This window comes from Teleopsis dalmanni, chromosome 2 (genome assembly GCF_002237135.1).
Source record: "Teleopsis dalmanni isolate 2A chromosome 2, ASM223713v2, whole genome shotgun sequence".
In the NCBI taxonomy this organism is placed as follows: Eukaryota; Metazoa; Arthropoda; class Insecta; order Diptera; family Diopsidae; genus Teleopsis; species Teleopsis dalmanni.
Window position 1 is genome coordinate 122,621,062 of NC_051847.1, and position 12,082 is coordinate 122,633,143.

Consider the following 12,082-nt stretch of genomic DNA (forward strand, 5'->3'; position numbering starts at 1 on the left):
CTCTACATAATACGAGTAGTCATTGTGCACAGTCACATCAGAAATGTGCACTAAAACCTGCACTAAACCATGCTAACAACAAAGATAGCTTCCTTTGTTTGGATTAAGCCGCTGTGGATTTTGCTGGATGCAGTTGAATACTCCGTACATTTCATATATAAAAATTGCTTTAATTGAAATATTTTAATTGTAAAAAAAAAAAAAAATAAATTGAAATTTTCTTTAGCTTAGTATCTTTAACAGGAAAACAAGTTATATCTCATAGAAATTGGGTTATAAATTCGTAATTTTAAAATGATTGCCACTTGCCAGTTAGTAGTGATTCTTCTCCTTTCTATATTCTGTAATTAACGTCGTAAATTGGATTGAAGTCGTTAGCTAATTCTTCTATCATTTGCGATTCCTCATTATTCGCGTAATTACGAAATTAATTAAAGTTATTTGTATAAGGAACAGCTCAATAATGTAGCAGACTAGAATTTAAGTAGCCCCAAGTGTTACGGTTAACCAAGATTAAACAATATAATGGAAAATAATTATTTAAATATAATGAAGATGTTATTTCAAATAGAGCAATAATTGAATTAATTTAGTAACAGTTTTAACCATTTATGTACATCACATAGTATTTTTTTAAACATAACTCTCGTTTATATAAATATAACTCAATAATTTAATTTAGAGCATAAACAGCGCAAATAATTAAGTCCAATATAGAATAGATCATGAAAATGAAATCAGACATAGATCAGAATAACTTTTAAATAAAATCGGAAAGTTGACAGATCCAATGGTTAAAGTATTTATAATAATTCAAAACAAGCGTTATAATTATGATTTAAATAATTTTTTTTTGAATAACTATATCGACTTTATCAGTTTCAGATTTCATTATTGAAATCTTATTATTATAGCCGTTCCTGTATGTTGTGAGAACAGTTTGACAAATGATTTTTAAGGAGATTCTATGGAGATTTAGAGTGGTGAAAAGAGAACCAATTTGGGAGGACTTTTTTAGAATCTTTAAAGATTACACTGTTTCCTTTTTAGACGAGATAATGTTGATTATAAATAATAATGTGTAAAATTTAAGGATAAATAGAAAGTGTAGGTACCGCATTTGTTAGTCACATTCACTTCGTTTGATGACCAGACCAGATCAGAGCAGAAAAAGCAGAAATTCAATATCCAGTCAAAAACTTATACACAATTTAAATTCTATATTACGGCTAAAAGGTCTCATAAAATGTATTGAATGAAATTCAATATCCAGTCAAAAACTTATATATATATTTAATCTAAATTTTATTTCACGGCTTAAAAGTTCTACAGTAAATATTTAAAGGCATTTAAAATAGAATAGATCTGCTTTAAGAAAAATCTTCCAAAAAATTATGACTCACTTTAAACGACTGTTGAGAGTACAGTTTCCTGAAAACCTAATGGATAGTCCATTTTCTTCTTTCAGTAGAATTTTAAATTCTCTAAAATATATATACATATTAGAAAATTATTGAAATAAACAGGTATATAAATAAATTATTCAGTTTATTTTTATTTTTGTAAATTTATTTTCTTTTTATTAAAAGTATATTTTTTATCTCTTAATAGAAACAAACACCTAAATAACTTTGTGATTTGTAGATAAAAAATTATTTCAATAAATATTTTGCATATTTATAAGTTTTTAACTTTTTATTTTAATTCTTTTTATTCTTTTTTATTATTTTTATTTTTATTTTATATTATTTTTTATTTAAATGTTAAAAACTTTTTAGCTGTTTTATCTCTTTTATTTAAATATCACATGTGTTTAAGGAATTTGCATAAGGTGCTTTGAAACTCTAACTAATTTGCAAGTATTTAAACATAATCAAGCCGAATAGCAAAATTTATCTAATGGATTTCCCAAATACCTTAAAGATATTTGTAATATATTAACAGTAAAAAATGAAATATATTTCAATTTTATCTTAAATTTGTGCAAAGGTTGCTTGAAAGCTTAAGCTTATGTAGTTCTATTCAAATGAAAATTCGTTGAGCTCCATAAATTATATTTAAGCAAAATTTGCAGATATTGAAAGAATAAATTAATTAATTCCCTTCCCCACTATTCCCCACTAATATATTGCATATAATCAAGGTTGATTTTAAATAATTAATAGGCATCTTTTGATGAAAGTGATTGATAAATTAATTAATTTATGTGTACAGTGGCTCTTTATGTTAAAATGTCTTCTACTTGATTTCATATATTTAACAAGAAAAGATGTAGTCAAATTATTTATATTATGTATATGACACTTACTTCAGAGTTATAAATCTTCTAATCTAATTTATTTATATAAATAAAAAAAAATTTTTAGAACAAGATCCTCAAATTCATAAATCATTACGACTTTTCCTCTAGTGCTTTGTCCTGTTTATTCACAGATACACTATTTAGGTATATCTGTGTGTGTGCTCATTCTTATACCCAAAAATCTTCTGACATCTTTCAGTAATGGTATTTATTTGAATCTTAAATAAAGTTTGCGATGACAGTGTAAAGTAACATTGTGTAAAATGAGTACTTCTAATTACTTTGATCATTAGTGTGCAGCGGTTTCTATTCAAGTCCCCGAAACATACGTGTGTATGTTGAGCATAGCAGAAGAACCCATCTCGATATGAGTCTATTATAAGTTCAACTTTCTGTATTATATCGAATTATTTTCACTAAACAATTAGCGTAGAGTAGCAAATATAGTTTGCATTTTCATTACCTTTTGGAAATGTCTTCAAGTGATGGTTCTGAAGCTGTTAATTAAAAAATTTTCAAAGAATAGGGTTCTTTCTTGTTACTAAAGTAAACGAAAAGAATTTTCAATAAAAATGAAACTAATAATAAACTATGTTATACTCGTGCATTCAGGAATGACTAGATGAAAAATATTACTGCTTTCTCTAATGGAATACTTTACAGCAGATTTTCAGCACTCGTAAAATTGATAAAAATTGCTTGTACAAGAGCTATTGCAGAGTAATAGAATAGTTCTCTAATTGGAACGAATTTTCATAAATTCGTAGAGTGAAATTTTTCATCATTAATAAAAATAAAACATCGATTTTACTGCCATATTTCATTTTTCATAAAAACATGGCCACAATTCAATTTCAATCGGTCAGTTGACATATCAGTGAATAGTTTGACCATCGAAATAGTTCACGATAAGTAAAGTTTAAAATAAAGAAAATATTAATTATATTATATCCGACAAATAATATATTGCAATTTAAAACCAAACCAGAAATGCTAATTATCGGTCAGGTACTTTCAATTGTGGTGCAGGCATCCATACTTTAGTATTAAGTAAACTCATTTGTGCTTCAGAAAAAATTCTAATCCGGTATTCTAAAAACTATTTCTGTAATACAGATTTTATGATTTAATCAAAAATTAAAATTGGTCCATGATATATTACATATGGCTTAAATGAATATATATATTGTAGTTTAATTAATATTAGTGTTCTAAGTGTTGAGATAATTTATATAGAATGAAATCATTTTAGAAATCATGAATGAATCATAAATGATTCATAAATGAAATCATAGAATGAAATCATTTTACTTTATGGATATGTGCTTAGTTATCCAGTGTATGTAAACTAAATTAATTAAAACTAATCCTATTCATAGTGCAGATGAAAGTACCGATTCTACTAAGTCTTACTAGTTTCTTAAGTTCTAATATTTGTAGCGGTTTAAAGAAAAAATTTAGAGTTCTAAAAAGTTGGTCATGACAAAAATGATGATATATATCAATGAGCATGCGAGATTTATAATTTATCTCCACACTTTATTATTTTATAGACCATGGCACCGCACAATAGATGTGGCAGTACCATGTATGGTCTTCTTTACTTAATTTATAATAATAATATAGTTACAATGTCTGAAATTATGTTCAAATAATTCGAAGCAAACTACAATATCTCAATATATAATAAACGGATGGCTCGAAATGAACTGCGGGGCAGGTGCATTGAACTGAGGGACAGGTTCATTGACAGCAAGGCAGCAATCAAAGCCATTGAATCTTTCATAACAAAATCAAAGGTAGTAAAGGAATCCAGAGAAGCAACCGACGAGCTAAATCCGTTGGCTGACATCACCCTCATCTGGGTTCCTGGACATAGGAACATCGAAGGGAACGAGAAAACTGACAGTTTAGCCCGCTCTCATGGTTTCCTACATGTATCCCTGGCGGTACCGGTTTATATTATCCTAGAGACCATTAAGAGAAGTACGTTCTTCTTCTTTCTGCAACTTGCTACTAGCAGATGGAAAGCACCATGAACACTGCAGTAAGCCGGGATGAATTTAGTTTTTACTCTTCTCTATACTAGAGTTCTTGCTGGAAGCAAAACGGCGAAAAGTCGCTAATTAAGGTACATAGAAGTTATTTAATAGCCTGTCAATGTAACCAAACAACCAACATCTTTCTTGAATACTAATGTATATGACTAACTAAAAAAAGGATAGCTAGCCCAAATGCATTTAATTACTTACTTACTGTAGTCCTCTTCTCCTTGTAGACTGTAAGTCTATTGCTTACAAAATGGTTTCTTTTTTTAAAATCTAATAATTTTTGTGCATATAAAATGATAGTTGGTGTAAAATATCAAACATATCTAGAGTTACACTAATATGCTAACACGCATATTTGAACCGCCGATATGACTTTGATATATTAGGTGTAGATATATTTAGTATACATCAAGTCATTGAACAGACAACATCATATGTTTTCATCGTGTTAAAAATGTCGAATTTTGTACCAGAAAGTGATGATTTGCGGAAAGCATTAATTTTTTGTTTTCATTTAAGGAAAAGTGGTGCAGAGTTGCATCGAATGCTTGTCGAGGCATATGGTGATCATGCTCTATCAGAAGCAACATGCAAAAGATGATTTCAACGGTTCAGAAATAATGATTTTGATGTGAGAAATGAAGAACGTGGAAGACCGCCAAAAAAGTTTGAAGACGCCGAATTGCAAACGATATTGGATGGAGATGACACTTTGGGTCAAAAGCAAATGGCAGAAATGTTAAATGTTGCACAACAAACAATTTCGACCGTTTAAGCTTGGAAAGATCCAAAAGTGTGGAAATGGGTGCCCACATAAATTGAATGAAGACAGATGGAAAACCGAAAAAACACTTGTGAAATTTTGCTTCAAAGACACGAAAGAAAATCGGTTTTGCATCGGATTGTTACTGACGATGAAAAATGGATTTATTTTAAGAATCCTAAACGGAAAAAATCATGGGTTAACCCGGATCAACATCGACTGCAAAACCAGATCGATTCGGCAAGAAGACAATGCTGTGGGTTTGATGGGACCAGAAAGGTGTGGTGTATCACGAGCTCCTAAAACATTGTGAAACCATCAATGCTGGTCGCTATGAACAACAAATGATAAATTTGAACCATGCTTTGATCGAGAAACGACCAGAATGGGCCAGAAGACACGGCAAGGTAATTCTGCTCCATGACAATGCACCTGCACACAAAGCAAAACGGGAACAGGATGCAATCAAAACACTTGGCTGGGAGCTGCTACCCCACCCGCTGTATTCACCAGACTTGGCTCCTTCCGACTACCATTTGTTAGTCGTGCTGCTGAGCAGCACTTTGATTCCTATGAGGAGGTCGAAAATTGGGTGTCTGGTGGTATCCACAAATTGCCAGAAAGGTGGTCAAAATGTGTAGAAAGCAATGGCCAATACTTTGAATAAAATGTTTTTTACTTTCCTATTAATAATTAGTGTTTTATTTTCACCAAAAAACGCTCATTTCATACCGGTACACTGGTATAAAGTTCATATCAATGAGGTTAAAGCTGACAAAAAAACTTGCTTGAAGTTTATTTTCTTATTTTTTTTATTTTATATTATATGAATAATTAAGAAGCCATATTATGATTGGCAGATTAAGTTACTAGCTTTTAATTTTTCGAAAGTTACAAAAAGCTATTTCTCGCATAAGCTAAGCTATGTTACTATAAGTAGAAGCCAATGAAATTCTAGTATTATAGGCATTAAGGCAATTGTCTTTATAAACCATAATTTTCTATACAAAAAGTTAAGTCTACCTTATAAGTGCTACTTCGACGTCTACACTAGTTAGACTTCGACAATATTTTTATGTTCATAGATTTTTAAATATATATTAATTTAGAATCTCGACTGTTAACATAAATATGTGTGTATTTTATGAAAATACGCAAAATCTTGCTAAATTCTAGCCTGAGTATATATAGGGATTAGAAGTTCTTACATTAATCAGAATTTGCTTGATCGTTAAAAATGTACGTAAAATGAATTTTCTTATATGTATTACTAATAGTAATGGAAATAGAAATATATTTATTGTAATAAACATACATTTGAATAATATTTTGAAATAATATATCAACATCTTGTAAGCCCACATAATCACATTAATTATTTGCGTGTAAATTTAAGTTCTCACAGAAAATCTATTTAACTGTAAGGCATTTAAATAATTTTGTATTACTTTTTACTTACATTTCTTAATTGCATATATGATAATAAAAATGCGCTTTAATCTTAAAAAATATGTAATAGTGAAATCGTGAGAACATCACAGTTACACACATTAAAAAAACAGATTTCTTATGACAAAACGCGCATACCAAAAGCTCTTAGCCAAATATCAACAATAAAATAGATGCAATATATTAAGAGTTTGTAAATCCCAAAGAATTTTGACTTGGTCATAGAAGACTTGGTAAGTAAGCTACATAGGTGGAATAGAATCAAAATTAATAATATAAATATGAGGTCTTAAAAGTATTTTATATTAAAATATTAATAAATATTATATTATTGTAAGTTATCATCTTCTTAATTCCTTTCCTCTGTATAACAAAGACTTATTAGAATTCCCATCTTGTCCAATATGCAAATACTGATCGTAGCGCACTCTGCATAAAATATTTTCACAAAAAACAAAAAATATAAACCACAAATCTGGCAACTTTGTCGTGCAAAGTTTATTTTACTGCAAAAAAAAAAAATAATAAAGAAAAATGTAAAAATTACGCGTAAAATGTAAAGTGGAATTAACAGTATTGACAGCAACAAAATTTGCAACGATACCGATGAGCAGCAATCAACGTTGTTGCTGTTAAAGTGCTGCATATTTAGCAGCAACATCCAGCCACAAATGAGATAAAAATAATTATTGATGGTAGTAGAGTGCAACAGTTAAGACAAAATGTTAAATGATTCAACATCAACACCTGATAGCCAAGACATTATGGCTTCAAGTAGTGAACCGATCGGTGCGCAACGCATTTTCCTCAAATCAAAATGAAAATATTGGCAGTTGGTGTTGTTGGCTATCTGGACGAACGGCAGTGGTTGGAAATGGTTGGCATTGGCTAGCAGCCACAAGACGCCAAGAAGTGCAATTGCAGCAACAACAGCAAAAACTGCACTAACTACAACGACCAGCGATGTTAGTTGGTTGAGCTGCGTTTATCGTTGCAATTTCATCTATGAAATTCTTATCTGAAGAAACATTTATGAATTTCAAACGCATTTAATTTTGTTTGCTGAAGTTGTTACCAGCAACTGTGGCAGCTGTTGCTATCTGTTGCCACTTTGCGTACGTCATACTGCAGCTGCTGCTGCTGTTGTTGATAAAAATGTTGATGCTGATGAAGTAGTTGTTAACATACATAACAAGTAACAATTCAAAAGCAGGGGTTATTATGATTTTAGGTTAAGTGCAGCAGTAACAGCAGCAATAGCAGCAATAGCAACATCACTGACAGCGATAGCAACATTAGAAATAGAAGAGGCAACATAAGTATTTACAGCAATTTGTTGTCATTTGTACGTTCCTGCAGCAATTGTTGTTACTGCTATTGCTAACTCTTGCTTTGTGAAGTATTTAGCATTGATTACACTTCAGAATGAGTAGAGCCGCATTGTCGGTGTTGGTGTGACGTTGCTATTGTGAAGCTGTAAAAACTTATTGGACCGAGCAACATGATCCATAGGTACTTAGAGACAAGCACTCATGTTACCATATTACCATGTCTGTTCCTAGATTATGCATAAATAATTGCTGTTAATTTGTAAAAAAATTGTATGTAATTTAATGTTAATTTGCTTAAATGTTATTTGCTGTTCTCTGCAACTTTTTTTAATAGTTTTGCGAAACATTAAGGAGAGTTTTGTGAAAATAACATTGATAAGAAAATTATATGCATTAGTGCCAAATACGTTAAATAATAATAGTTATTTATTTAATATTTCAAATATATACTTTTTGTAGATACTTTAATATTATTTTTATCTAATTACAATTGCTCAATTACTTTTTGTAGACGTTTTTCATTAAAATGAATTTTATTTGAAATATTTGTATTAAAAACGAAAAAATGTTTATGTTTTTAACTACATAAATTTTATTAAGATTCGACTGATGAAAATTGAAATTCAAATTTGCAAAACAGGAAGAAAGACTACATTGAACATTTCAAAGAGATAGAGGTTAACGTATTTTAATTTCTCTGAAATAAACACAATTTTATAAATTCAAATTAGTAAAAACGCCACACTTTTAAAATACTAGTTACAAAAATTATTTGTTAATTTACTTTACTTTTTTCTAATATATATTTCACGATACCGTAGTAAGAAAAGGTAAACATCCTTTTTAATGTAGTATATAGTAGTTAAACACATAATGAGCGCGATAAAAAGTATATTGTACTATTAAAAAAAATGAAAATGCTATATGGGTCACTCTTTTACAAATCGTATACCTTTTTGACTTTATGTTCTCCGATTTGCCTGAAATTTTTATATGAGGTCCTTTTATAAAATAAATCTCGGTAAAAAATGTTGTGATTTTTTTCCTAGCCCATATGGACCCATGGGGTTTTGAGAATTGGCATTGTAGACACATTTTCAAATGGCTATATCTCAAGTTCTATAAAAAGTAGAAACTTGAAATTTACAGCGTTTCAAAGATAATTCATTGAACTTTAACGAAGTTGTTTAAACAAATAAAATTGTTAATATTTAAGTACTAATATTAACCGTTAAATTTCAAAAAAAAAATTTTCTCAAAACAAGTCTTTAAATTTTCATTTTTTATATTTTATTTAAATTTAGTTTTAAATTTTACTACGAAATAAAAATTTTCAGGAACCCATTATTTTTTGAAATATTTTAATATTTTTTTTTCTCCCGCAAAACACATCATGCACATGCGTACTACATTTTCATTGAACGAATTTTCAAATAATATACTACATATAGTCTTATATAATATTTTTGATTTCGATTAGTAATAAAATTCTACATATAGCCCAAAAATTTCAGGACGATATTGTAATTAGAAGTACTTTTAAAAATGTATTCTACATATAACCCAAAAATTTCAGGACGATATTGTAAATTATTCATATCACACCAAACACATACACACGATTTTTCAGTAAAAAAAAAGGAATATGTCACACAAATTTTTTTCTTATTTTTGATTCAAATTAATATATAAATTCTACTTAAAAAATAAATATTTCCACTGTGATATTCATTTTAAAAGTAAATAAAAAAAATTAATTAATCAGGTGTCCTTCACGTTACTCATTCGCACCATAGTACCATAAAATCAATTTTCGAAGGAAAACGATACAAAAACTTTTACTTTTTATTTCTAAAATAAATGTATATATAAAAAATTAACATTTGAAATTAGTTCCGCATCATTTCTGTTTTTAAATTATGAATTTTAACATAATTAAACCGTTTAATAAACTTTTTTCTTATATAGGTGAATTAAAAAGTTAATTAGTTTCATACTAGCCGATCTACCTAGAAAACACCTACTTTTTTCGGTGAAGTGTTATTTTGCTACTGTTGGAAAAATACTCTGCACAGGTAAGAAATGTTATACGAAAAAAACTGTAAGGAGCTAAAAACAAAATATTTTTTTTTATGGTTTTTACATTGATTTTATTAATTCTCATTTCATTATTACTACATAATCTGTAATGTCTGAAGAAGAAAATATTTTTGCCAATAATACTTTTTTGGAATTTGGAATAAAGCAGTGATATTTTAATGTGCCTTTAACTGATGTAGCTGCTTCAAAGCGGTGTTTAATCTTATTTTCTTCTACTTCATAGTCTTTTAACGTTGAGAAATGGCACACAATATTTGGTAAACATTCCTTAGCCCAGTTAAATAATTTCTTTGGTGTTTGGATTGGATTATTTATTCGTTGAAGGCTAGCTCTTGCAGCATTCCTCTTTAAGGTACCAGCTAAGCCGTCGCATGGTCCTTTGCCGTGTGACGTTGGAAAAAAGTCCCATTCTGCTTCCAAACTAAAGTCCATTTTGTGATGAGGTAAATTAATAAAATTTTTTTTATTTTTATATTGTGAACCCGATCCATCGGAAAACTAAATAATTTTTTTAATATCCGTACTAATTTTTTTAATGAATTTGATAGCGTATTTCTGAAACAAATGTACAGCAGTCGTGTTGTGATGTAAACAGTCAGATATGCAAACAAAATTTTTTATTTGTAGTTTTTTATTTTCAAGACGGTGGTATATTGCAAAAATATGAATTGTTGCTTGATTATTATTCCAGTGAATACCTTGAACAGAGTTTTGAACAACAAAAGCATAATTTTCGGAAAAATCACGCAAAACTATGCATTCAGTTTTTGCTAAGTTGTTTTTCTTATCAAACCATCTGTTAAGGATTGCAAATATTGGTCTATTTGGGATGTCAACGTTTTTAAAGTGCTTCTCTCTTCACGAACCCTTTGTTTGTATGTAACGGTGTCAATCATGTTGTCATCAAATATCTCCAGAAGTTGTTCATTGATATTTTCAGTTCCAGGACATTTGGCGCAGGTTCCTAGAAAACATTCTGTGTGTGAAGTATAGCAAATCATGCGCTGTAGGCAATCTTTATAGTTATTTATCGGCTTTCTACTACATGCAGTCAGTGCTTTTATATTCACTCCATATACCATTAATCGTACGTTTTCGTGTATGGAGCACACACAAACTGAATGTGTGCCACTTGCTCCTGCAAGAACGCTATGTTGTGGTCGTAAAGATGGAAATTTTAAAAAACTACATTACAGGTCTGGATGGTTGAGTTTGAAAAGAGTATGCAACTCCTTCAAATTGTTTAGAAAGGACCGTTTTTGCATTTGTGTTTTTTTTCCGTCAATTTGTACGGATACGCAGATTTTTTTCCCAGGCATTACTTGACTGTTTTCTTCACATTCGTAAAAATTTAAAACTCTATTGGTTACATATTTTCCTAGCGATGGCTTTTTTAATTTGGGTCTTCTAAGATTCATTTCCCTGAAGCAATTTTTTTAGCAACAGTAGTCATACATTTTGTAGCGTTTAAGAAGTAAGTCGTGACCCTTTCGGATAGACCAATTATGCATCACACCCACTTTTTTTATTTTCATAGTACCATCTGCTATGCCATTAAACTTTTCCTGCAGATTTTTTAAAATTGATGCGATTCATCTTCTTCATCGCTATTCTTAGAGTTATCCGGAGGAATATTAAAAATTTTAAATTTGTGATTTATTTATTTAATAAAAATACTTCTGAGAATACTAACGTCCTTAAAAGTTTCATTTTTATGTAGAATTTAATGGTAAACTCAATTCAGAAATAAAAAGTTAAAGTTTTTGTATCGTTTTCCTTCGAAAATTGATTTTATGGTACTATGGTGCCACCTGATTAATTAATTTATTTTAATTACTTCTAAAAGGATTATCACAGTGGAAATATTTATTTTTTAAGTAGAATTTATATATTAATTTGAATCAAAAATAAAAAAAAAAAATTGTGTGACATGTTCCTATTTTTTTTACTGAAAAATTGTGTGTATGTGTTTGGTGTGATATGAAGGATAAATAGATTTTTGAAAGTACTTCTAATTACAATATCGTCCTGAAATTTTTGGATTTTATTACTAATCGAAATCAAAATTATTATATAATTATTATAT